This window comes from Sciurus vulgaris (genome assembly GCF_902686455.1).
Source record: "Sciurus vulgaris genome assembly, chromosome: 4".
NCBI lineage: Eukaryota > Metazoa > Chordata > Mammalia > Rodentia > Sciuridae > Sciurus > Sciurus vulgaris.
The window spans coordinates 162,986,187-163,011,786 of NC_136464.1; the positions used below are offsets into that span (position 1 = coordinate 162,986,187).

Sequence of the window (25,600 nt, forward strand, 5' to 3'; positions counted from 1 at the left end):
CACAGGGTCCTTTGAATACCACGAATATTTTGGAGCTGCTTTCTCCGTAGAGTAGAAAGAGGATCCCAATTCTATAATTATACCAAAACAAAAATGCTACTTTCAGAGTTCACAATAGCATCTTGGATGTGTGTGCAAAGCAATTCAAAGTTGAAACAGCCTCAATATGGGTGTTCTTCTCACTAAGTATTTGACGTGGCCAAATAAATCCACTGTTTTAGTAAGATTTTTCACTGCTGTGACTGAAGAACCTGACCAGAACAACTGTACAGCAGTAAAGATTTATTTGAAGCCTAACGGTTTCAGAGGTCTCAATCCACAGACAGCAGGCTCCATTCCTCAGGGCTCAGGGTGAAGTAGAACATTATGGCAGAGGGAAGCGACTCACATGGTAATCAGAAAGCAGAGAGAGAGAGAGAGAGACACCACTCGCCAGATACACATATTTACCCCAAAGCTACGTCCCAATCCCACCTCCTCCAGCCACATAGCCACTTTAGTTACCACTCAGTCAATCCCTATCAGGGAATTAAAGCACTGATTGAGTTAAGACTCTTAGAACCCAGTCATTTCTCCTCTGAACCCTCTTGCACCGTCTCACATGAGAGCTTTTGGGGGACACCTCACATCCAAACCGTAACATCTACTTTCTAGAAAAAAACAAGAAAATAAAGAAGGCCTTGACTCAAGCATGGTCTGAATGTAATACATTTGAAATAATCAGCAAGGGCACACAGGAGCAAGACATCTGGCTCATGGAGGAGTAGGCCGGAGCGGGGCCGTTCAGCACGCTCAGTCCCGGGTGGCACCCAGTCCCACTTTGCCAGGGTTTCATCCTCCTGCAGTAACCTCTGGTGAGCACAGTACAGTACAGTGTTCTGAGAGAGAAAAACAGAGACATATTCACATAACCTGTGTTATTATCATTGTTCTATTTTATTGTTAGTTATCATTATTAATCTCTTCCTGTGACTAATTTAGAAACTAAACTGTCATGGGCATGTATGTTTAGACAAAAACATGTACAAAGTTTCCTTGCTATCTGCAGTTTTAGACATTCACTGAAACATATCACTGGTGGATAAGTGAAGAACTATGGTAGTTTCTTTTTAAATTATCATTTTACAAAACTAGTCCTTTTTTTTTTTTTTTTTTTTTTTTTAAAGGAAAGGCATCGAACAGGAGCATGGTTACAAACCGGCCAAGTGCTCCTATAGATAATGTCTGCCAGGTAAATATCTGATAGGACATAACTGGAGTCAATTTTCTTGCCTTTATTACCTGTTTGGAATTACATGATCAGTGATTTGAATTATATTTTGTATTCGCAGGGTTTCCTGTTAATAATAATTAGCATTTAAATCTTGTGGACCACACGTATTTGTACCTCAACAAATGAAAATTATCTTCTTGTTTGCCCTTTGGCAAACAATTAGAAGTTGATTTCCATTTTCATAGATAGTACTACTTGTTAGCGTTTTAAATTTGAATATTTCTTGCTCCCATGAAGCTGTAAATTGTTATTTTTAGTTTTTCCCAGATGGACTGCTCTTGACTAACATTTCTTTGGAATCATGTCCCTGTGGGTCTGTGCCAGATGTACTGTCCTGTCCAATATGATTTCCTGTTGCATCTTGTGTGGAATCTGCATGTCATCTTTCCCACATGAAGTGTCTGAATGTTTACACAAATTAATTTTATGAACATGCTTTGAAGAGTGGAAGAAACGGGGTGAAGCTTAGGAGCTGAGCATTTGCCCAGCATACACGAGGCCCTGGGCTCCATTCCCAGCACCACAAAAACAGACCAAAAGTATAAAGAATGAAAAAAGGGATAAACAAGATCATGGTATCACATTGCATGGAACCTACCGTTCCTCTTGAGCAACACTTCCCCACATTACTAAATAATCTCCTGTGCCATCCTTTGATAGTTCTGAGCCACATTTTTGGCATGCACCTAGCAACATGGGAAATAAAATTCTGTTACATGAAAGAGAGCAGTGACCTGATTCAATGATAAATCAGTCAAAACCCCTGGATTGCTCTTGTCCTTGTTGAACTATGAGGGTGGTAGAAACTACCCTTGTCCTTGGGTCACTATATAGTCAAGAGCTTACTAGACGGTGCTGCCACTGGGAAGTCCCCCTTCCTGCATGTGCTCAGAAGATTCCTCCCTTCCTAAGACCGACCTTCTCCCTGCCATGAGTCTCTGCTCCAAGAAAGTGTTCTCCGTTCTGGAACTCTACAGCTATCTAAAGTCATCTGGAGGCTGGTTGGAGCTGGATCACAGGGGTCAGCAGACTTGGGCATCAGACAAATCCTTGCTGCTTAATTTCTTCATGGCAAGGAACAAATACACTTCTTGTTCCTCAGTTTCCTTATCTATACTATAAGGATAATAATAGTGCTGCCTCACCAGGTGGGAGTGAACATTAACCAAACGAATGTAATTTCTCAGTTCAGTGTCTGGCAAAATTAGGTTCACTAACTTGAGCCATTATTACTTGCTGGACAAAATCCTTGTAGTTGATGGATGGAGTAATTCATTCAACAAACACTAAGACTCTGCAAGTTACCTACGTTAGTCAGCTTTCTGTCACTGTGACAAAATGCCTGAGATAAACAACTTAAAAGAAGGAAAGGTTTATTTTGGCTCACTGTCTCAGAAGTTTCAATCCTTGATTGACTGGCTCTTTAACTTTTAGACCTGTGATGAGGAAGCACACTGTGGTGGGAGTGTGTGGTGGAGTGAATCTGCTCACTTCATGGCAGGTAGAAAGCAGAGAAAGAGGAAAGGGCAAGGGTCCCAGTAATGTCCCAATAATCCCATCAAGGGCACAATCCAAATGACCCAACTTTCTTCTCAGTGATGCCACAGGCCAAGTCTTCAGCCTATGAACCTTTGAAGGACCTTTAAACCATACCAGTGTCACACGGTGCTCCCATGAAGAAGCCAGAGGCCCTCCTGTTGAGGAGATTGTCACACACTGTAGAACGGCATTGGCAAACTGAGTTTACAGGTCAGATCTGGTCACTCCCTGTTTTTGTATGGACTGAGACTTTTATATTTTAAAATATTTTTAATAAAAAAGGAATATTTTGTTACATTGAAATTACTTGGAATTCAACCTTTATTGTCTATAAATATTAATGTTTATTGGTCTAGTAACGCCATTGTCTATTAATATTAATGTTTTCTTGTACCACTTAGGTGGAACAGTGCATAATTTCAATATATGTATTCTTAAAATTTCTGAATCACATCAAAATATACATATTTCAAAAAATAAAATTTGAGAACTGTGCTCAAGCCCTTTGGCTCTTATCCCCCTCGCGGAAAGTCCCACGAAGGTGCAGGTGGGCGCGGGGAGGGAAAGCCTGAAGGTGCTCTGAGGACCTCGGGGAAGATGGAAGGTGGAAATGGCAGAGCGGTTTCCTGCTGGGATGGCGGGATGGCGAGGCCACGGCCCACTCTCTCGGACAGCAGTAACGCCTGTTAAAGTGCTTGTGTGTTTCAACCTCGTTCAAATGTTGAAAGCTGCCATCATACAAAGAATACTCCCCTGGGGAAGGAATTCAAGTGAGCAGTCTTGTGAACCTTGGGAAGGGGGCACAGCAAGCCTGAACGATAAAATTATCTTAGTAATAAAAATAGCAGAAGAGAGAGGAGAGAAAAGCCACAAAGGGAGCTAAAAGCCTCTAGAGTTAACCCTGTAACTGCAGTGTAAGAATTGTCTCAAAGGTGTTCACAAGAAACAACCAAAACAAATAGAAAAAAAAATAGGTCAACTTAAGGGAGACAGTCACATTTTAGAGGGAGGGTGAGTGGCCTTATGCTTGGCTTGGCTCCATTCCAATCACAGTGCAAGTTTGGACAGGGGCCCTATAGGATGAGTTAAGACAGAGCAGACACTCCCGTGTTCAACAAAGAATGTGATTTTTTTTTACCTGCCAAGTTTCCTCCAGAGTTACTGTTCAATGTCTGCAAGGGAAATTACAGGTTCCTTGGATCTCACCCATGTTGTTGGCTTGAATTGGAACTCCAGGCATGCGTCTGGGCTTAGAGTGAGAAAGTTTGAGTGGAAAGGACAGCTGGCCAGCCAGAAAGAAAGAAAAAGAGTCCAAGGTGTCAACTCTGGGACTTCTAACTCCAAGAAAACCTCAAACTACAAATTCTGCAGTCCAGAATTCTAACCTCAGACTGCAATCATGGGGGTCATCAAAGGGTGGCTTTATATAACTTCTCTGGGAACTTCAACCTCAGAAGGTTTGACTTTTCCTCTGGGGACTCTGATTCCATGAAGACCTGGGGATTCCAACCCTATGATATGGTTTGGATGGGAGGTGGCCCCAGAAAGCTCATGTTCACCAGTGAAGGACCATTCAAATGTGAGATGATTAGATCATGAGAGCTATAACCTAATCAGTGGGTTAATCTATTTGGCGGATTATTAATTTAAATGAACTACTGGGTGACAACTAGAGGCAGGTGGGGTGCAGAGAGAGGAAATAAGTCTCTGGGGGCATGCTCTTGGGGATTGTATTTTGTCTTTGACTCCTTATTCTTTGCTTGCTGGCTGCCATGAAGCTTGGCAACTTCCCCCTGCCACATCCTTCTGCCATGATGCTTTGCCTGTCCTCAGGCCCAGAGCAGTGAAGTCAGTCAGCTGACCGTGAACCCAAAATAAGCTTTACCTTATTAAGTCGTTGTCAGGAATTTTGGTCACAGTGATAAAAAAGTTGACTAACTTACCCTGTGAAGATCTGGGATATGCTAACCCTGTGAATCATTCTGGAAAGATAAGAATAGTACAAGCAAGAAGCTCAAAGTTTGGCTAGTTTTTTCCCCAGTCATCTAGGACATCCAAGAGACAGGAGGGGGCAGATGATTTATTATAAGCACTGTGCTCACTTCCCAGATTGAAAAGGGAGAAGAGAGAAGGAAAAGAAGGGGGAAAATTGAAGGGAGGGGAAAGACCAGTTGGGATCTGGGTGGCATTGGTGATCCGGGTCTCTGTTAAACTCTGAGAGTGACATCTGTCACTGCCCACCAGCCACTTGGATATGCATGGTTCAGAAAGTCTCCAAGCCACCATCCAAAGAGGGGACCCCTAGCTTGAGCAGATGGATTGAGGTTGTGCCCTGCTAGCAAGAAGGGAAAGAAACAGAAGGCAAGGGAGTGGAAATCAGAGGCCAAAGAACAAAGAGAGGGTGGAGGGAGGGAGTTGTTCCCAGGGAACAGCTAGGGGTGCAGAACCCCTTTTGTGAAGAGTCTGAAACAAGTGTTCTGGCAGCTGCTTTAGTGAATCACAAGGAAATTCCAGGTGGACCATCCCCAAGGTCAGTGTCCATCTGTGAGAACTCCTCAAGTGGGGGGTCCCTTCATGGTCAGCAAGCACATCGCCAGCTGTGTGGCTTCTTGTCCTCTGTACCAGAAGAATCAGTCAGAAGCACAGAGTCACTGAAACAAAGCTCTTCACTGGGGCAGAGTGCTGCTGTTGGAGCCAGGAGAAGGACCCAGCACTGACCCAGAGTGTCAGCCTGCTTCTAGGAAAGGACGAAGGTGCACAGCTTTTATAGAATCTGCATGGTAGGCAGGGTGCTGGTCTCTTGATGTTGTCACTCGTGGAGGTGGGGTTTTAAGTGTGCCTGCACGCTTCTTTATGCTTCTCCATGTGTTCCACGTCTCATTACCATCTGAAGTCTCCACCTAGTGGTGCACATTTTACCATGTTAATTAGATAAAGGCAACCATTGGTCCCTTTTGTGACTAATGTACACATACATTTGCTCCTCACCACCTGGAATTTACCCTTATCATCTGGGAAAGTCCCTAACATTATTATTTTCTGAATAAGGCAGACCCTGCTTTGTCTGGCTTTGACAAGCATATATTCTGAGGAGGCTGAGTGGACTTTCCCAGCCTGCCATCTCCTGGCGTGTGGTCTCACTCCCACAACCTTGAAGATTGGTGCACCTTTAGCTCCTAATTTTCTGGTAAAACCAAGAGCTAGCATGGCTGTCTTAGTCCTGAGGAGCTCATGGGATGGGGCGGGGATGGGGGTGGCTGACCATGTCATAAGGACCTGGTAAAAGAGGATTGGCTTGGAGAAGAGGATCCTGGTAGTTAGAGTCAAAACTAAGAGACTGTCTTGCCTTTCACTCTATGAGAAAGAAATAAAAGAGGAATTCTGTGTGTCAGGGGTAAAAAACACTGCTAAAGATTGGCTGAGCTTGATACTGCTAACCATGCCCGTGGCCTGGCAGTCCAACCTTCCTTGACTTCCTCTGCTCTGGTTCTGCCCCACCCTCACTGATGCTCCTTCATGGCCTTGTCTTGGCTCTCTCTTCTTTGCTCCCATTATTCCTACAGTCCTGCCACCCACCCTGATCCCATCCTGAGTTCATCCTCTCATCGCACCCCTCAATTTGGACAAAATCCTTCACTCCCAAAGGCTGGCTCCTGAATTTGTCCCAGGCTTCACATAGGTGTGCCTAAGAGCCCCAATACTCAAGCTAAACAAGCCCACTTCCAAAAAGCCAAAGGCAGACCCCTGGGGGTTTCCAGGGGCTCTTGTCACCATGTGGGGCTTGCTAGAGACTACAGAACATGTCATATTCACCATTGTACCACTATCTTATACAGCATCTGACATGTGTCATGGGCTCTAAATATCTGCCCAAAAAAGACAAAAGGAGGGCAAGATAGAAAGACGGGTGGGAGGAAGGGAGAGAAACAAAGAAACAACCATGGCTCAAACCCTAGCTATTTACTAAACGTATAACCTTAGGCCAATCTGCAAAGCAAGGTCCCCTCTCAGGGTTCTTGTAAGGGTAGAATGAGATGATATGTAAAAGTTTAGCATATGGGGCTGTAGCTCAGTGGTCGAGGGCTTGCCTGGCACATGTGAGGCACTGGGTTTCATCCTTAGCACCACATAAAAATAAATTTTAAAAAATATATTTTCGAAAATTTAAAAAAAAAAAGTTTAGCATAGCTGGGCATGGTGGTATACACCTGTAATCACAGTGATTTGGGAGGTGATTATAGTTTGGATGTGAGGTGTCCTCCAAAAGCTCACATGTGAGACAATGCAAGAAAGTCAGAGAAGAATGATTGGGTTAGGAAAGCTTTAACCCAATCAGTGAATTAGTCACCTGATGGGATTAGTTGAGTGGTAACTGAAGGCAGGTGGGGTGTGGCTGGAGGAGGTGGGGCATTGGGGCAAGGCTTTGGGGTATATATTTGTATTTGGTAAGGGGAGATCTCTCTTTCTCTCTCTCTCTGCTTTCTGATCATGATGTGAGTTGCTTCCCTCTGCCACACATTATATTTCCTCATAATGTCCTGCCTCACTCAAGCCCTGTGGAATGGAGCCTCTGAAACCGTGAGCCCTCAAATAAACATTTCCTCTATAGTTGTTCTGTTGGGTCTTTTAGTCACAGCAGCAGAAAAAAAAAGCATTGACTAAAACAGAGTTGAAGGCTGTAGGATCGTAAGTTCAAGGCTAGCCTGGACATCTTAGTGAGACTCTGTCACGAAATAAGAAATAAAAAGGACTAGGGTGCAGTTCAGTAATAAAGCACCCCTGGGTTTAATCCCCAGTGCTTTCAAAAAATTTTTTTATTAAAGCTTATGCACAGGGTCCAGCCCATAATGATTGTCCTGAACACGTCATTGTAATTACTGCTGTTCAGGGTCGTGGAGCTGGTGAGATGCAAAATCCAGAAACAGTCCAGCTGCTTCTCTCTGCAGTTACTTGCATACATGACTCTCCTGCTCACTCGCCTTCCAAGAGCCTGTCCCCTCCCCTCAGTACTGCCAGACACACAATTACAGTTTCCGGGAGCTTGAGAAAACCTCTTTAACGGAACAGCAGTTTCTGACATACACAAAGAAGGAGTAGGCAGAACCATTAAGACACACTCAGCTGTTCTGAAGCTCAAGGAACTCAGCCTGAATCACTGTCCTTGTCAGCAGGGCCTTTCCTCAGCATCGGAAGATTCTGTTCTCAGCCTCAGGACCAGATTGCTCGGGGAGTGAGAGGAAGCAGGAAAATTGGGCTGCCTGTTCTTGCTGGTGCTGACCCGTACCCACTGTGTAGGAAACACTCAGCCACACCAGGTGGAGGGAAACCAAGAACAGCTGATGCTTGCGGAAGGGGGATGCCAGCAAAGAGGCCAGGGCGTTCTGTGGCTTGGTTCTGGACACAGCACACATTGGGTAGAGGTGGCAGGTATCTTAGCTCGGTTGCTATAACAAAATGCCATAGATGGGGTGGCTTAAACAATAGAAATTTTCTATCATATTTCTAGGGCTGGGAAGTCAAGATCAAGATGCCAGCAGTTTTGGTGAGGGTCTGCTTCCTGGTTCATGGATGTGCCTTCTGGCCGTGTCCTCATTTGGCAGAGAGAGGAATCAAACTCCTTGGTGTCTGTTCTGTAGGGACCCTAATCCCATCATGAGGGCCTCATTGTCATGACCCTCAGGATCCATCTAATGTTAATCACTTCCCAAAGCCCTCGCCCCCCACTACCATCACATTGGTGGGTGGGGGTTTGACATATGAATTTGGAGTGAGGAAACACATCATTCAGTTCATATGGCAGGTGGATGACCTTCCTGGCCTCCACATAGTGCTGACCACAGACAGGCCTTTTGGTGAGAGCCAGTTATGGCATAATAGCTAAGAGAGGTGAGCCTGGAACCAAAGTGCCTGAATTTGAATTTGGAACCTGCCTCTTGCCAGCTATGTGACTTCATGCAAATTATTAAATTCCTGTACCTCAGTCCTCACATCTGTAAAGTGTGAGTGAATGTCACAGGACTTGCCTTGCAAGGGTGTGAGACGTTAATCCATGCACAGCAGTTACTTAGAACAGGGCCTGGCACAACATTAGTGTCTGCTATTTTCATACTATACCACCAGATAAGTTGATTCAATTAGATTAAGAACAGTCAAAGGCCAAAGTTCCTAATGTTTGCACAAGTCAGTGTGGTGGTGTGGAGAGAGAATTGGAATGGTAATTAAAAGAAAGCTAACCTCTGTGCCACCACATCCTGGTTAGGTGACCCTGAGCACAGCACATAGCACAGCACAGCTCAGCTCCAAGCTTGAGTTCTCTCCAATAAATGAAAATTCTCTAAGGGCTATGCTCTGCCTAATTCTCAAGATTTCTTGGATGAGTGATGGAGTATCTACGAGAAATGTTTGAACATTCTAGAATGCAAGGGGTGATCACCAGCATGCATTTCTTTTTACTTCTAAGGAGGACCCATACCAAGGCAAGTTAAGGACCCCGGAGCCTGGCACCATCAGTTCCATCCTTTGCCTCATCCTGTGCCCTCAAAAGTGGCAGAGTGTGTGCATGAAGGCACATGTTGGAGTGATGAGAAAAGGCAGCAGAGACGGGGTGGCCAGGGACACTTCACTGAGAACGTGGGAGCTGAGTGGGTGGAGCTGGAGAACTGTGCATCTGCAATTTTCAGTGGAACAAAGGCATAAGCAAAAAAATGCACAAGGAAAACACAGGGCCATTATTAAAGGTTTAATGACAACATCTTACAGTCCTTCTTCATTTCAGAGTGGAAACAGAACACTCGCATCCATTCCATCAGGGAAGAATGTAGCACGTGTCCTACTCTGCATCCTGGAGGCAGGGGAGGACGAAATGGCCGTCTCAGAATTACTGAGCAGTGAGTTCTGTACAGAACTCTCCACAACAGTCCTAATGAAAGGGACATTGGTCTGCTTGGGCTGCCATGACAAAGTGCCACCCATGGGGGATTTAAACAACAGAAGTGGATTGTCTCAGTTATGGAGACTAGAAGACTGAGACCAAAGCATTGGCAGGGCTGGTTTCTTCTGTGGTCCCCTCCTTGGTAGTAGATGGTCATCTTTTGCCAGTGTCTTCACTCGATGTGTCTCTTTCTTGATCTCCTTTTCTTATAAGAATACCAGTCATATTGGATTAGGACCCACCTTAATGAGCTCATTTTAACTTAATCATCTCTTGAAAGACCCGGTCTTCAAATGCAGTCACATTCTGAGGTGCGAGGGTGAGGTCTTCAGCTTGTGAGTTTGTGGGGACACAATTCAGCACATGACAGAGGGCATCATTTTTGGAGAGGAAACCCACGTGGATGCTGTATGTGCCCAATAGAATCATCCACGTTGTGGAAACTGAGAGCAATCAGGGCGTAACCCAGAGCAGCTTCTCTGAGCCCCCAGGGGAGGGTGGTGTGGGCCGGTAGGGGACTGGAGGAGGGGAAGCAGGAGAGCTGGCCTGCACACTGGTCACGCAGGCAGGGTACTCCTCTGTCTGAGAAGCTTGCTGTGGCCATAGTCGTGTTGTACTGGGGCTCTCAACGCTCTTCAAGAAGAACTTTAACAACACCAGCACTTAACTACTTTCATTTAGAGAAATATTTAGAAGCAGACTTCTGGATCCTGAACAAACCCATGGCTCTTATCCGCATGAGACAGAAGAGCCTAGCATCCCTGTGAAGCATAGCTCTGCCTTCAGCTTCCGAGCCCAGACGGCAAAAGAAAATGTAAACAGTTCAAATTAATCCAGTCTGACCTCTGACTAGAGCCATTAGCTCTCATGCCCTGACTCAGAAACCAGCCGCCTCCTGTGGACTGCATGCCCCCTAAGGCCACTAATGCCCTAGTATTTCGTGACGCTAATAAATTAGTGTCAGTGAGAGCAACAGGCAAAAATGTTTCACTTTCCTGCCTTCATTCATTCACTCATTGAAGACTTGTTGTTTGAGCACCTACTATGTACTGGGTGCTCAAGGAAGGGGCAGAGAAATCAGAGGAGGCTGCATGGAGGAAGTGACATTTAGTTTGCCCTTGCAGACAGGCTAAGATTCTGGTGGGTGAAGGAATCCTGGGTGGAAGGAATGGAATGAATAAAAGCCAGGAAACACAAAAGACGAACACTATTTGTGGTTAACAAACAGCTAACGTCTCACAGAAACTGAGAAAGGATTGTTGTCAGGAATGATTGGGCCCATCTGGGTTGCGTAGGTAAGAGCTGTGCCTACAAGGGAGCACCCAGCCTCACCTGTCTTTTGCCTCTGAGAGGCTTGAAATTAACCTTTCAATTTAATTTCAATTTGAAATTAACCTTTCAAATTTCTCTTTGGCCTGCAGAGGCCAAAGAGTAGGGACGGAAGAATGGAGAGGATGGCAGATCATTCTTTCTTCCGGTGAAAGGATGCAGAAAGGAAGGATACAGTGATGACTGCCGCTGCTTTGACTATCAATAGCACATGCCATCTTCTAGTTGCTCTCAATTCAAGCCATGGGGGTGGGTGTGTGGATTTGCATGTCAGTATGGAAAAAGTAACTTGACTGAGCATCTAAATCTGCCGTGATTGAGTAGTTTTGTTTGTATACCATTCACGGATGGGTATTATTGCTTCTGCAAATACTTCCTTTCAGGCATGGATGGTGGGAGTCAGCGGAAGCTTCTACTGCATCCCAAGATGGCGCCCTGGATGGGAGTTAGTGCCTACTGCCAGACTCTCTAAAAGAGAGTCACAAGTGAACAAATTGACATCCTCAAGTTTGCTGGGGCAAGGAACGATGAAGAAAACCCAAGACAAGAAAAGAAGGTGGCTTCTAGATGGTGGAGAAGATGAGGAAACAGATTCTCCCCAAGAGCCGCCAGGAAGAACGAACCTTGCTTATAGAGTCTCACATAAGCTAGGCAAGTGCTCTACCACAGACCTGCAGCTCATGGCCCCTCTGTTTACATCTTGATTTGAGTCATAAGACCCACTGTGGATTTTTTACTTCCAGAGTGGTGAAATAATATGTTTGTACCATTTGAAACCACTGAGTTTGTAGTAATGTGTCGTAGCAGCCATAGAAAACACGTATGTTATCTCCCTAAATGCACCATGGTTATACACAGAGGAGCTGGGTGAAGACCACACAGGAAGCCTTAGTACTATCTTTGTGATTGTTTTTTAAATCTAAAATTATTCTTAAGTTAAAGCAAAAATTTTAAAGAGACTAAGAGTTAACCAAAAATGAGTAAGCAAGGCCACTCATGCCTGGCCCCTGGAGATTTTCTCCTTCCCTTCTCTATTCCTCCTCCTCACGTAAGAATCTGAGGCAAAGAAATCAGAGAGAAAGAAAACCAACAATTTCCTGAAGGGACTGTCCAGAGAAAACCTAAAACAAACAAGAATGTGCTAATATTAAAGAGGAAGAAGCCCTTTTGCAGCAATGACCCATGAGCCCCTTGGAGGAAATCCAAAAATTTAGAGGCAGAGCAGTAACAAAGTAGAGGATGAGCTGAGCAACTGGAACAGGCCCAATAAATACGCATTATGGAGAACAAACACCCTGGGCCACCTCTGGGTAGTAGGACCCAGAAAACGCAGAAATTGTTTCTAGATTTAGAAGCAAAACCAAAAACACCACTTTTCATTGGATGAGCCTATTCCTTGGGTTGAGAAAAAGCAGAGCCCTTCCTGCAGCTTCTAAGCATTTGTCTTATATTCCATGATTTGGGTGTCCAAATTATCTTCTTTACTAAATTACAAGTTCCAGAAGGGCAGCTGTTGATTGGTGCATCCAGCAGAAAGGCTGGCTAATCATGTATGGCAGCCTCTTGTTCAAACAGTAGCAAGAACATGCAATTGGCCGCCAAGGTTGCTGGTCTCATGTCTCGATTCTGCTGCTTCTGAACCGTATGACCCGGGAAAATTCATGTGTTACCGTGTGACTCAATTTACATTATCTGTAACTTGGGGATAATAAGAGGACAGCCCTCATAAGATTATTACAGGATAAAACGAATGAATCCACAAAACACTCTTGAGAATGGTGTGTGGTCACAAAACACTCTTGAGAATGGTGTATGCTCCATCATAGATTGTAGGTAATATTATTTGTGGGCACTACCTGGAATTGTTCCATCAGAATCTCTAAGAGCGGGGCCACATTTTCAAGGAGTAGTCCCAGGCAATTCCATCATATGCTAGATTCTGGAGACTACTAATACAATTCAAACCTCTCAAGGACTTGCACATTTCACTATCTAGTCTACCACTAGTCATTTATTGGCTTGAACAAGGCCAAGTAGTGCCAACTAAGTTTGATTTTCAGATGTCTTCCCCACCCAGGGATGCTTTTACCTCTTGGGCACCCCGGAGGACACCAGAGCCACAGAACTGGCACAGGTAAGAAGCCCAGCTTTAGCCACCAGATCCAATTACTTTTTATGCCTGCAGTTAGAGGACCAAAGCCCATGAATTACCGCTTCTTTCATTTCCTCCATCCCAAGACTCCCCAAGTTCATAAATAAGGCTGACCCAGATCACCAGATTTGTCCTCCAGTCTGACCAGAGGCAGGAGACATCACTGTGATTTGTAAGGGTAACTCAAGAGGAGCTGAGACAGACTTCCTGGCATCTCTGGGTTTCTCAGACACCAGAAATGGAGAAGTCATGGGAGGACACACAGCAGAACCATTTGGAAGTTAGTTAGCAGAACTAACTTCCACTTCCTTCCACAGCCAGACTTGAAGAAAAAGTTTCCTTTCTCTTCCTTATCTCCTCTCAATCTGTAAAACCCAGGAACCCTATCAGGATATGGTCTCCTCCTTACATAAATAATAGTAGTAGAAGTTTTAGTGGGGCACAAGCTGTCCAGACAAAGACTTCATTTTCAGGCACACCACAGAATGTGAACAGAAAGGATGTGGTCAATCCCAGGGCCTCAGCCTGAAAAGAAAGAAGACTGTACTCCGCAGCCCTCTTTCTGCTTTCTGGAACATGGACATGGCCAAGAATCACTCAGACCACGGGAATGGTCTAGGAATGGCAAAAGACAGAGAGGGGGCTCTTGCACCCTGGCAAAAAGGATTTTTCTCGAGGAAGAGCACAGCTATGAGGCCCATCCTGAACCATGCACGTGGGAAAAAGTCATTTGTCCCATGTTTAACTCATTTGGATTTCATGTCAGCTAAAGCCCCCCTCCCAACTCAGAATTCGAGAATTCAATACAGGAGTGTACCCAGAGATAGAGCCTCTGCTTAGCATGTACAAGGTCCTGGGTTAGATCTCCAACACTGCCAAAAAAAAAAAGCTGATTCTGTTCTTATTTCCTTCCACCCTGGGCTCCCCACAAGAGGCGGGAGAGTGGGCAGCAGATAGAGCGCTGGCTTTGGATTCAGACAGATTTGGGCTTGACTGTGTACTCTGCCATTGACTAATCTCAGTCTATGGCTATGTGACAAAGCACCACAGACGGAATGGCTTACAGGTCAGAAATTCATTGTTTGCTCTTCTGGATGGAGGGATTGCAGGGCTGCGCTCCCTCTATTGGCGCAAAGGAAGGGGATGGTCCAGGCCTTCCCTGGGCTTCTGGTAGCTGCTTGGCCGGTAGGTGCAACATCCAATCTCTGCCTTCATCCTAGGCTGGCATTCTTCCTGGGGCTCTTCACTTAGCCTTCCCTTTGCCTCTGTGCTTCGCTCTCCCCTTTTATGAGGATGTCACTCATATTGGTTATGACCAACCCTCTGATCTCTTTTGTGTTGTTCTTTTTATACATACATGACAGTAGAGTGTATTTTAACATATTGTACATACATCGAGTAGAACTTATTCTAATTAGGATCCCATTCTGGTGGTTATACATGATGTGGAGTTTCACTTGTCATATATTCATGTATGAACTTAGAAAAGTTATGTCCGATTCAGTCTACTGTCTTTCCTATTCCCATCCCCCACTCTTTCCTTTATTCCCCTGTGTCTGATCCAATGAACTGCTATTCTTCCTGCCCCATCCTGCTAATTGTGTGTTAGCATTAGCACATCAGAGAGAACATTTGGCTTTTGGTTTTTTGGGATTGACTCATTTCACTTAGCATGATGTAATATTAGCTACGTAATATTCCATTGTGTATATATACCACATTTTCCTTATCCATTCATCTGTCAAAGGGCACCTAGGTTGGTTCCATAGCTTTGCTATTGTGAATTGAGCCATGACCTCTTTTTAATTTGATTACCTCTGGAAAGACCTATCTCCAGATAAGCTCACATTCTGAGGTACTGGAGGTGGGGTCCAACATAGCTATTTGGGAGAAAGAATGCAATTCAATCATTATACTGATTCTCCTTGCAGACAGATTTGGGGCAATAACTTATTACCTTAGAACCTCAGTTTCCCCAGTGAAAGTCCCCCGGACACACCTTGGCCCTGGACTTTGCACCATCATGTTTATTTTTGAAGGTAGGAGGCCTCTCCCATCAGTCATTCCTCACTGAATGTGTGCAGTAGTTATGGCCATTTTTTTCTGGCTACTCTCAGTCTCCAAACCCCTTCTAGCATCTGGAGTGAGCCTTTGCCTGGAGAGTCTGCACGAGACCCAGGGCCACTGAGCCCTACAGAGGTCGAACATGCCAGACACTCATTTTCTCAGCTTCCCTCTTAGTTAGTCCCAACTACGTTTCTCCAACTCTTTTTGGTGAACCAGTGAGTTAATAAAGCTCTTTTTCATTACATAAGACAGGGTGTTCTACCACTTGCAAGTGACGGCCTTGATGAATAAAATGTGGTATCCAAGGCAAATGGTTGATTAGGAGAGAGGAGCAACTTCCAGATGCCCAGGAGGGCATGGATGGTGGGACAATTGGTACAGAAGCAAAGCAGCAGAGTGACTTTCAAATCAGAGAGAGTCAGGGGTAATTCTTAGCTATGCCACTTTACTAGCAGAGAGACCATGAGAAAGGTAATCAACCTCTCGTTTCCTCATCTGTCAAATGGTGATGATAATGATAAACTAATAAATGAGGAGACTAAGGCAGGAGGATCACTAGTTCGAGGCCAGACTGGGCAAGTTAGCAAGACCTCTTCTCAAAATCAAAAAAAGGAGGGGCTGAGGATGTAACTCAGTGGTAGAGTATCCTTGGGTTCAATCCCCAGTACCACAAACAAATAAACAAATAAAAACAAAAACAAAAAAGATAAGCTACTTTATAGAAGTATTGAGAAGCTTAAATGAGATATTATACCTAAAACTCTTACTATATGTGATGGTTCAGGTTATATATCAACATAATTGGGCCACATGGTACCCAGATATTTGTTCCAACATCATTCTGAGTTTGTCTGTTGGGGGGTTGTCTTGGGATGACATTAACATTTTGAATCAGACCAGTAAAGCAGATTGCCCTCTGGAAAGTGGGTGGACTTTCAAACATTCAGAGACCTGGATAGAGCAAAAGGTTGACCTCCCCCAAGCAACACAGATTTCTGCCAGCCAACAGCCTTTGGACTCACCATCAGCTCTCCTATGTCTCCAACTTGCTGATGGCAGATCTTGAGACTTGTCAGCCTCCATAATCACATGAGTTAATTCCTTTCGGTAAATCTCTAAGTCCGTGTATTCCTAGCTATTGACATTGGTCTAGGTCTAGGTGAAGATGTATACATGTAACCTGTCTTGTTCTGTTTCTCTGGAGCATCCTGATTGATATAATTATCACATGAACCAAGAGTGCATGCTTAGTAACTATGGTAACAGATTATTGTTGTTAGCTTTATTATTATGCTCCAAGGACTGGACCAGCACACAGGCCCCAGGAAGGGCCTCTCAAACGCTGTGCCGCCTCCTCCTACTGTCCCCAAGTGTGGGGAAATTCACTGGCCTTTCTTTACTCTCTCCTTCCTCTCCCAGTGTATACAGGTACACACACACACACACACACACACACACACACACACACACGGCCTGCATTTCCTAAAGACAGTTCTGGACTAGATTGGTGGCAGGAGATGCTTTTAGTTTCTGTAAATGCACTGCGAGTTTCTGCACCTGGACTTGTTCCTCCTCTGTGGTAACCGTTCACTCCCACAGCCCCTGGGACACTGGAGTCACATTCAGTCACCCTCCTCCTCCCCCACAGGGTGCTGCCTCCCCACGTATGAGTCACTGGGGTCTGCTTCTCTGGGCACTGGTCAGAGGAGAGTCTGAGAACAGAATGTAGTAGGCGGAAGGGTGTCCCTGAGACATGCTGACTTAATGTCCACCACCTCCATCTCCCGCCCACCGTCCTCGCCCCGGGATGACTCTAGAAGTGGCAGCTCAGAGTCAGAGAAGGATGCGGCTTGGCGGGTGGTGCTGAGAACGCCTGGACACCACTCCCGGAGGTCAACACAGGTAGCGCCCAGCCTCAGAAGCACACTGAACCGTGTGCACAGCCTTCTCATCAAGGTTTGCGTGTCCTTCTTAGCCCAGCTGCTCCCCTGGACAAACAGGGAGCCTGGGGTGCGTCTGTGTGCTGGGATTTTGCTGGCACGTGTCAAACCGAAACATCACACATCAGTACCAACCTAGAGCTTGTTAGAACAGATTCCACCCCCGAGGCTGAGACACAGCAACAGAATCCCTGGAATCCTCAGGATCCCTGGGATCGGACCCCAGAACTGCCTTTTGACAAGTTTCTCAAAAGATCCAGCATGTACAGAGACTGGCTAGAAGAGACAGCGCTAGGCTGAAGGGAATTCTTGTTCCCTGTTGGGGTCACAGCTCCTGGTTTCTTAGCTTCTGTGACTTTAAATCATTGCTTGACCTTTCTGAGCCTCAGTTTCCTCAACTGAAATAGGAATGATAACAATTCTATCTCAATGAACACAAAATACTTAACGGTCTGGTTGCTGAGGTTTGAACATCTTCACCAAAACGCATGCTGAAATTTAATCCCCATTGTGAGGTATTAAGAGGGTGGAAATTTAATTCACTATGGCATCTGGAGGTGAAAATTTTGGTAGGTGGTTAAATTAAATGAAACCTGGATGGGACCCTGATTTAGGGCCTTATGGTTTTATAAGATAAGGAGAGACCTGAGCTGGGACATGGTCCCTTTTACCATGTGATGGTCTGTGCCACCATGGAATTCTAAAGAGAGTTCCCCACTAGCTAGGCGCGGTGGCACCCAGCAGCTTGGGAAGCTGAGCGGGAGGATTTCTGGTTCAAAGTCAGCCTCAGCAACTTAGCAAGGCCCTGAGCAACTCAGCAAGGCCCTGTCTCTAAATAAAATATAGAAAAAGGGCTGAGAATATGGCTTAGGGTTAAGTGCCCCTAGGTTCAATCCCAGGTACCAAAAAAAAGTTCCCACCAGCAAGAAGGACCTCACACAGCTAGGAGTATGACTCAATGGTAGAGTGCTTGCCTAGCATGCTGAAGGCCTTGTGTTTCATCTCCAGCCCTTCTAAACAAATAAAAAGAAGTCCTTCAGAGATGACTATCTGTCTTGAACTTCCCAGCCATGATCCATGAGCTAAATAAATCCCTTTTCCTACAAACAACTCAGCCCATGGCATTCAGTCATAGCAATGGAAAATGAACTCAGTCACTAGCATATAGTAAAGAATCAATAATTGTATTTATTATTTTTGAAGAATGGCTCCTGCTCCCCCAAAAACCTTCTTTGTCCATGATAAAAATTGGGAAAAATCATCTCTCTAGGCAAGTACTGCATGTTTCATATATAAAAGCAAGACCAAGAAGCATTCTGTTTTCAAAAAGAGCTTCATAATGTACTCTTATATCTTTAAAATATATATATACAGCTACAACTTACTGAGCATGATCTATATCAGGTTTTACCAAGAACTCTACCTGATGGACAGTATTATGCCCACTTTAAGATAAGGAAATCTCATGTACAAGAAAATAGTTGGAACTGAAGATCATCATGTTACGTGAAATAAACCTCATTCAGAAAGATAGGTAGTGCATGTTTTCTCTCATACATGGAGACTAGAAGACAAAAAAATGAAATGGAAGTAGAAGGAAGACTATTAGAAAAAAAGGGACCAAGAGGGAAGGGTAACAGGAGGGGTAAAAAGGATCAAAATGTGTTATAGGCATGTATTAAACCATGATATAATAAATATACTCTAATAAAAATAGGCTATACCTTAAGTTAAAAAAGAATAAAAAAGTTTTTAAATTAAAAAAGATTAAAAGTTTAAGTTAAAATCTTATTCATTTTAAGTTTAACTTTAAAAAGAATAATAATAGTTTTTACTAAAAAAATAATAATAGCTGGGTTTGGTGGTGTACGCCTAATTCCCACAACTTGGGAGACTGAGGCAGGAGGGCCACAAGTTCAAGGATAGCTTGGGCAATTTAGTGAAGCCCTAAGCAACTTAGTGAGACCCTGTTTCAAAATATAAAAATACAAAGGGCTGAAGATGTTGCTCAGTGGTAAAGCATCCCTGAGTTCCATCCCAATATCAAAAAATATATATGTGTGGGAGGGAGGTCTATATCGATATATACATAGATAGATGCTCTTCTAGTTTACATAGAGAATGCAGTCACGAAATTGGATCATTTTAATTTATTAATTTTCACTGAACACGTGCCTCCAAGAAAATAACGCTTTACTAAGAGTACTTTCAAACTCTGGGGTATTCTCACTCCCCACACAGTTCTACGATCTGTACTCTCCATGGATTTTGTCTACACCCTCACATGGGGTCAGAGTCTTAAAGTCACATCTTACCCCACAGGATCACACCCTCAGGAACTGAGTTCCTGGAAAAGTAGGGCCGTCCTGACCAGAGCAACACTAAGCACACACCAATGCACGAAGCAGGCGTTCCATGACTGTGGTTTGAAATCATGCAAATCACTAGTATAGTGGTCTTTCTAGAAAATTGAAGGCATCCTTTGTGTTCAAGCATCCCATCCCTGGAGAATGTTTACTCTCCAACTGAAGAAGGAAAAGGAGCTCTCTTGGACAGTTCAATGGAAGGAACTCAGAATGTAGATTTATATGTCTGTACTTATAAGCGATCCAAAAATGACTTTAGGGACTCTTAATTTTTCTAATGGTTCAGTTTAGTAAACATTTTCAAGAATCCTGTTGTGTATTTGACTCTAGCAGCTGCTATGAAGCCAAAGTTGAATGACTATCTGTCCCAATCTCAATGGAGCAAGGTTTCTATCTGGCCAAAGTATGTAAGGTCATCCAGACATAAGAATTGGCTATATATTCTATCTAGGATAGGCAAAGTTCTACTCTTAGGCTGAAAACTATCCTGCTATTGCAAACAAGTCATCACTTACATAGATTAATTTTTCCTAGAGCCCTTTGCTAACTTCACAGTGTTTAGAAAATAATCTCTTTTTTTTTCCATTATCACATCTTTCAAAGCAGCTTGAGACTAATTTTAACGAAGCCTTTCAAAAACATCCCACCTTTTAGAGAGAGATCAAATGTAAGAATACTTATTCATTGCACAAAATATCTTTGCATTGTAAATTTGAATTAGTAACTTTGCACAATGAGATGTTCAAATTGAAACATATTCAAGGAGCAAAAAAGCCATTTGAGCCCCAAATTAATGACAAAACAGTCATCCTGTCTTTCCTACTGGCTCTATTGTTTCCCTCCGCCTTCCACAGATGTTTATTTAATTCCTTTCTCTAAACAGATATTAATAAACTTTGGAACTTCCGTTGTGCCTTTCACCTTCGCAGAAGCAAAACAAATTTGTTTTCTTCTGTTATAATTGATTTATTTTTCTGTTATTCCAGTTTGCTTTTCATGAGTTGCATGTGAAGTACAGAATGTTTGCAGGATGTACAATCCAGCCATTTGGATTTCGTCCATTTCTCTGGGACTGCACTGATTGGTACATTAATTAAATCATGGTAAAGGGGTTTAGAGCAGAATTAGTAACTGAGCCTTGACCAGAGAAAGATGAGTGGTAAATGGGTCTATCAGTGATGGAGGGGGCTGGGAATGTAACTCAGGAGCACTTGCCCAGCATGTGAGAAGCCCTGGATTCTGTTCCCAGCAACACACACACACACACACACACACACACACACACAATTCTTATTACCGAGGCAGAGATGGTGGGTAGTAAAGAAAGTGGGTAATAAAGAAGTTCTATGCCAGTCAGTTTTTTCTGTTACTATAATCAATTTATAAAGAGAAAAGGTTTATTTTGACTCACAGAGGTTTCAGTCTATGATCAGTTGGACCCATTATTTTTTGGCTGTGAAGCAGCTCATCACAAAAGAAGCATGTGGCAGAGCAAAACTGCTCCCCTCTTGGCAGGGACCCAAAAAAGGAATGTAAAGAAATTAGGGTCCCACAACACCCTTTGAGGGAATACACCCAATGACCTGAAGACTTTTTTTTACCTCTTAAATGTTCCACCACCTCCCAGTTGTGCCAAGCTGAGGACAAAGCAGCCTTTAACACCTTTTGGCTTTTGGTGAACATTCCAGATCCAAATTATAACAGAAACCAAGGGAAGCTGTGGTTTCACCTCCCTCATGAAGAAGGAGGTAATCCTTACCCCCGATGTAACGCCTCACAGGCCAGGCAACTCTGTGGGTGAAAATGTATGGCACTGACCTTCACATCCTCACCTCAGTCATCACTGTTCTTCCCAGTGTTTCAAAGGAAAATAATGGCACCCAAATCTTTAATGGTTCTTCCCTCCCATTTTAGGGGGCAGTATTGGTGTTACTGGAGTTGAACCCAGGGCCTCACACATGCTAGGCAAGCACTCTACCACTGAGCTATATCCCCAGCCCTTTTTGTTTTATTTTGAAATAGGGTCTCATTAAGTTGCCCAGGCCGGCCTCAAATTTGCAATCCTCCTGCCTCAGCCTCCTAGGTGTCTGGGATTACACACGTGTGCTTCTCTGCCCATGGGAAGAGAAGGATGGTTGGCCTAGAGCTCAGCTTCCCCTCAAAGGATCCTCTTCTTTACACACAAATCTATCCACTTCCTGTCCTGTTTCCAGATAACTGCATGTTTACATCTTCCACTTCCAAGCTACCATCCCAAGAGCTTCCAGATGTTCCCTAAGTACTATAAGCCCCAAGAGACTCCACTGCCAATCAGCAGGAGGCTGAGAAAAAAGAGACAGCAGGCAGCAAGCTTCCTCTGGGACCAGCACCAGAGAGCCAAATTCTGTGCTGGGTGGATTCTGGCCTGAGGACAGTACTTTCTACTAGTACTGCTTATCTGCCTATCTGAGCCCTTAGAGGCTGCCTCAGATTGCTTGGGTCCACATTCTGTTCTCCCTTAAAGAACCAAAGGGTCTATTCGTACCATTCACTCCTCGATGCTCGATCAGAGGCTGCCTGAGACACCTTGTGCATTGTTTAGCTTTTATGTTATTATTTAAATTTCCCCCCTGGGATATTTGATATCAGATCCTTGAGAGCAGAGGAGCCTCTGGCACCAGCTAGTAATCTGGACATCTTTAGACTGCAGCCATGATTGGGGGAATCAGGTGTTCTTTTGTTATGATAAAAGTGTTAGAATGCGTGGTAGAAAGCTGGAACGGATATTGATAGAACTCCTTTTGTTCTGAAAGCCTGCAAACCAACAAGGAGAATTAAGGCACTATTTAAAAGATGATAGAAATAGCTTTCTCTCAGCAAAGGAAACTATCAGCAATGCGAAGAAAGAGCCTACGGAGTGGGAGAAAATCTTTGCCACTCATACTTCAGATAGAGCACTAATTTCCAGAATATATAAAGAACTCAAAAAACTCTACACCAAGAATACAAATAACCTAATCAACAAATGGGCTAAGGATATTAACAGACACTTCACAGAAGAAGATCTACAAGCAATCAACAGACATATGAAAAAATGTTCAACATCTTTAGTAATAAGAGAAATGCAAATCAAAACTACCCTAAGATTCCATCTCACCCCAATTAGAAATGCGATTATCAAGAACACAAGCAACAATAGGTGTTGGAGAAGATGTGGGGAAAAGGTACATTCATCCATTGCTGGTGGGGCTGCAAATTAGTGCAGCCACTCTGGAAAGCAGTGTGGAGATTCCTTAGAAAACTTGGAATAGAACCACCATTTGACCCAGCTATCCCACTCCTCGGCCTATACCCAAAGGACTTAAAATCAGCATACTACAGAGATACAGCCACAACAATGTTCATAGCTGCTCAATTCACAACAGCCAGATTGTGGAACCAACCTAGATGGCCCTCAATTGATGAATGGATAAAGAAACTGTGATATATATATATATACACACACACACACACACACACACACACACACACACACACACACACACGCAAACCATGGAATATTACTCAGCCATAAAGAATAATAAAATTATGGCATTTGCAGGCAAATGGATGCAGTTGGAGAATATCATGCTAAGTGAGTTAAGCCAATCTCAAAAAAACCAAAGGACGAATGATCTCACTGATAAGTGGATGATGACACTTATAGGGGGTGGGAAAGGGGCAAGAATGGAGGAAGGAGGGACTGTATAGAAGGAAAAGAGGGGTGGGAGGGGTGGCGGGGGAGAAAAAAATAACAGAATGAATCAAAAACTATTACCCTAGGTAAATGTATGATTACACAAATGGTATGCCTCTACTTCATGTACAAACAGAGAAGCAAGATGTATCCCGTTTGTTTACAATAAAAATGAACTAAAAAATAAATAAAAGATGATAGAATCCCCCCAAAAAATACTTTTTAAGTACTTTGACACTCTTTTAAACATATTATTTAATTTTTTAAAAATTCTTTTTGTGCCATTTTGTATAGGTGAATGCCCCTCAATATCATAGATATGGACAGAGGTGTCATTGGATGGGAAAGACATCCTTTCTGTTACTGCTAGGGAAGAGTTTTTACTCAAAAACCCTAGTGTCTTTATCCTGCAAAGTAATAATTTATTTCACTGTAATCTCCTATGTCCTTTAGCACCAAGAAATAGTTCATTTATTTATTAATTGTGTTTATTGAAAAATGACCACTCTGTTCATAAGACCTGGACTAGAAATTGGGAATACAAAGTCATAAAATGAAGTTACTGCTCTCTAGGGGTGCTCCCTATGTGGGGTAACAAATAAGTATGTGACATATCAGGTTATAAGGCAAATGCAGGAACAGAGGGACACTCAGAGAAGGCATGCTAGAGCTGAATCTAGCATGTGACTTGAGTCTTGGAAGATGCGGTAGCCAGACCTAAGGTGTAGAACAGGGGGAAAAAATGTGTTTGTGTGTGGCAGAGGGATAGTTTATGCCAAGGCAGGAGATGTAAAAGAGATTGGTATATACTGAGAAAGGAAGGCAGTTCTGTTGGGAAGGAGGGTCAGTTGGGTGTGTGTGCTTTAGAGAGGAGATGATGTGCTGGAGGTGATGACAGTTCTGGCGCCATGTCTCATTTGTATTTTATCTAGTAAAGAAGGGAAGCCAGCTGAGTTTTTTTCAATCATGGAAATAAAATGATTAGGGTTGGTGTAAGTAAGGTTGTTCTGGTGTGAAGAAAGAATTGGAGGGCCTGTAATCTTAGTGGCTCAGGAGGCTGAGGCAGGAGGATTCCAAGTTCAAAGTCAGCCTCAGCAACTTAAAGAGACCCTAAGTAACTCAGTGAGATCCTGTCTCTAAATAAAATACAAAAAAAGGGCTGGGGATGTGACTTGGTGATTAAGTGACCCTGGATTCAAGAATGGAGGAATGTCATGCGGGAGGCCAAGACAACAGAGCCTTGCTTAGCCACTTGCCTCCCAGTCTAGGCAAGAGCTGTAAAGACCTGTATTAAGGCAGAGCAGTCCTTGGAGGAAAACAGGAGAGAGAACTGATGGAACTGGAGCCCTATAGGATGTGAGGGTGATATATAGCTTTGGAATGATTCCAAACATACACAGCTTGCTGTGCAATGTCTCCATTTTGGAGTATAGTCCCTTGTCTTAGTGCATCATCCTACCAGAACCCATATGGGAGAACTTGGAGGGAACTCCCTCTTTCCTGGGGAATGTTACATTCCACCTTGTCAGTTACTGTCCTAGTTACTGACCTCAATTACTGGACTTCAAAATACACATACTCGAGAGTTTGACTCTCAGTGGCAAGGCTACAGTCTGCAGGCCGCTTCTCTGAAAACCTAGGGCTCAGGCTGTAATAGGGCAACACGCTTTAACCTTGGAGCGAATCCCCAAAGCTTTGCCCACTGCTGTGGTTTGGATATGAGGGTCCCATTGGAAGCTCCTGTATCAATTCAGAAATATTCAGAGGAGAAAAGGTTAGAGTTTGACACCGGTAACCTGATCAGCCTGAGTTCTAATGGACTAGCAGCTAACTGCAGGCAGGCGAGGTGTGGCTGGAGGAGGTGGGTCACTGAGGACATGTCCTGAAAGGGTGCATTTTCTCCTGGCCCCTTCCCCTTACCGGCTCTGCTTCCTGACCCTGCATAAACGGAGATGAGCTCCTCCACCACACTCTGCTGCCATGACATTCTGCTCGCCTAGGGCCCAGAGAAATGGAGTCAGCCCACCAGGGACTAAACCCTTGAAACCATGAACCAAATAAACTTCGCCTCCTCTACGTTGTTCTTGTGCAGTATTTTGGTCACAGTGAGGAAAACCTAACACACTCACAAATACCTGCTCCTCCCTCTGGCATCGAGGGACCTCACATGTCTCCACTCCAGGGGTCAAACTAGTTCTTCTGGAAAAATTGAATATAGACACACTCTGGGGTGTAGTTCAGTGGTAGAATGCAAGGCCCTGGATTCAATCCCATTACCCTCCTCTGAA

At 44.0% G+C, this 25,600-nt stretch overlaps 1 pseudogene across 1 annotated transcript in view; it reads right to left on the minus strand.

Moving 5' to 3' along the window:
- The window catches only part of LOC306660306 (ATM interactor-like), a 63,324-nt pseudogene extending 38,025 nt beyond the window's left edge, over window positions 1-25,299 (minus strand). The window contains exon 1 of the transcript in view: window positions 25,233-25,299. The product of the transcript in view is annotated as an ATM interactor-like (transcript). The remainder of the gene's footprint in view (window positions 1-25,232) is intronic.
- Window positions 25,300-25,600: the final 301 nt, after the last annotated feature.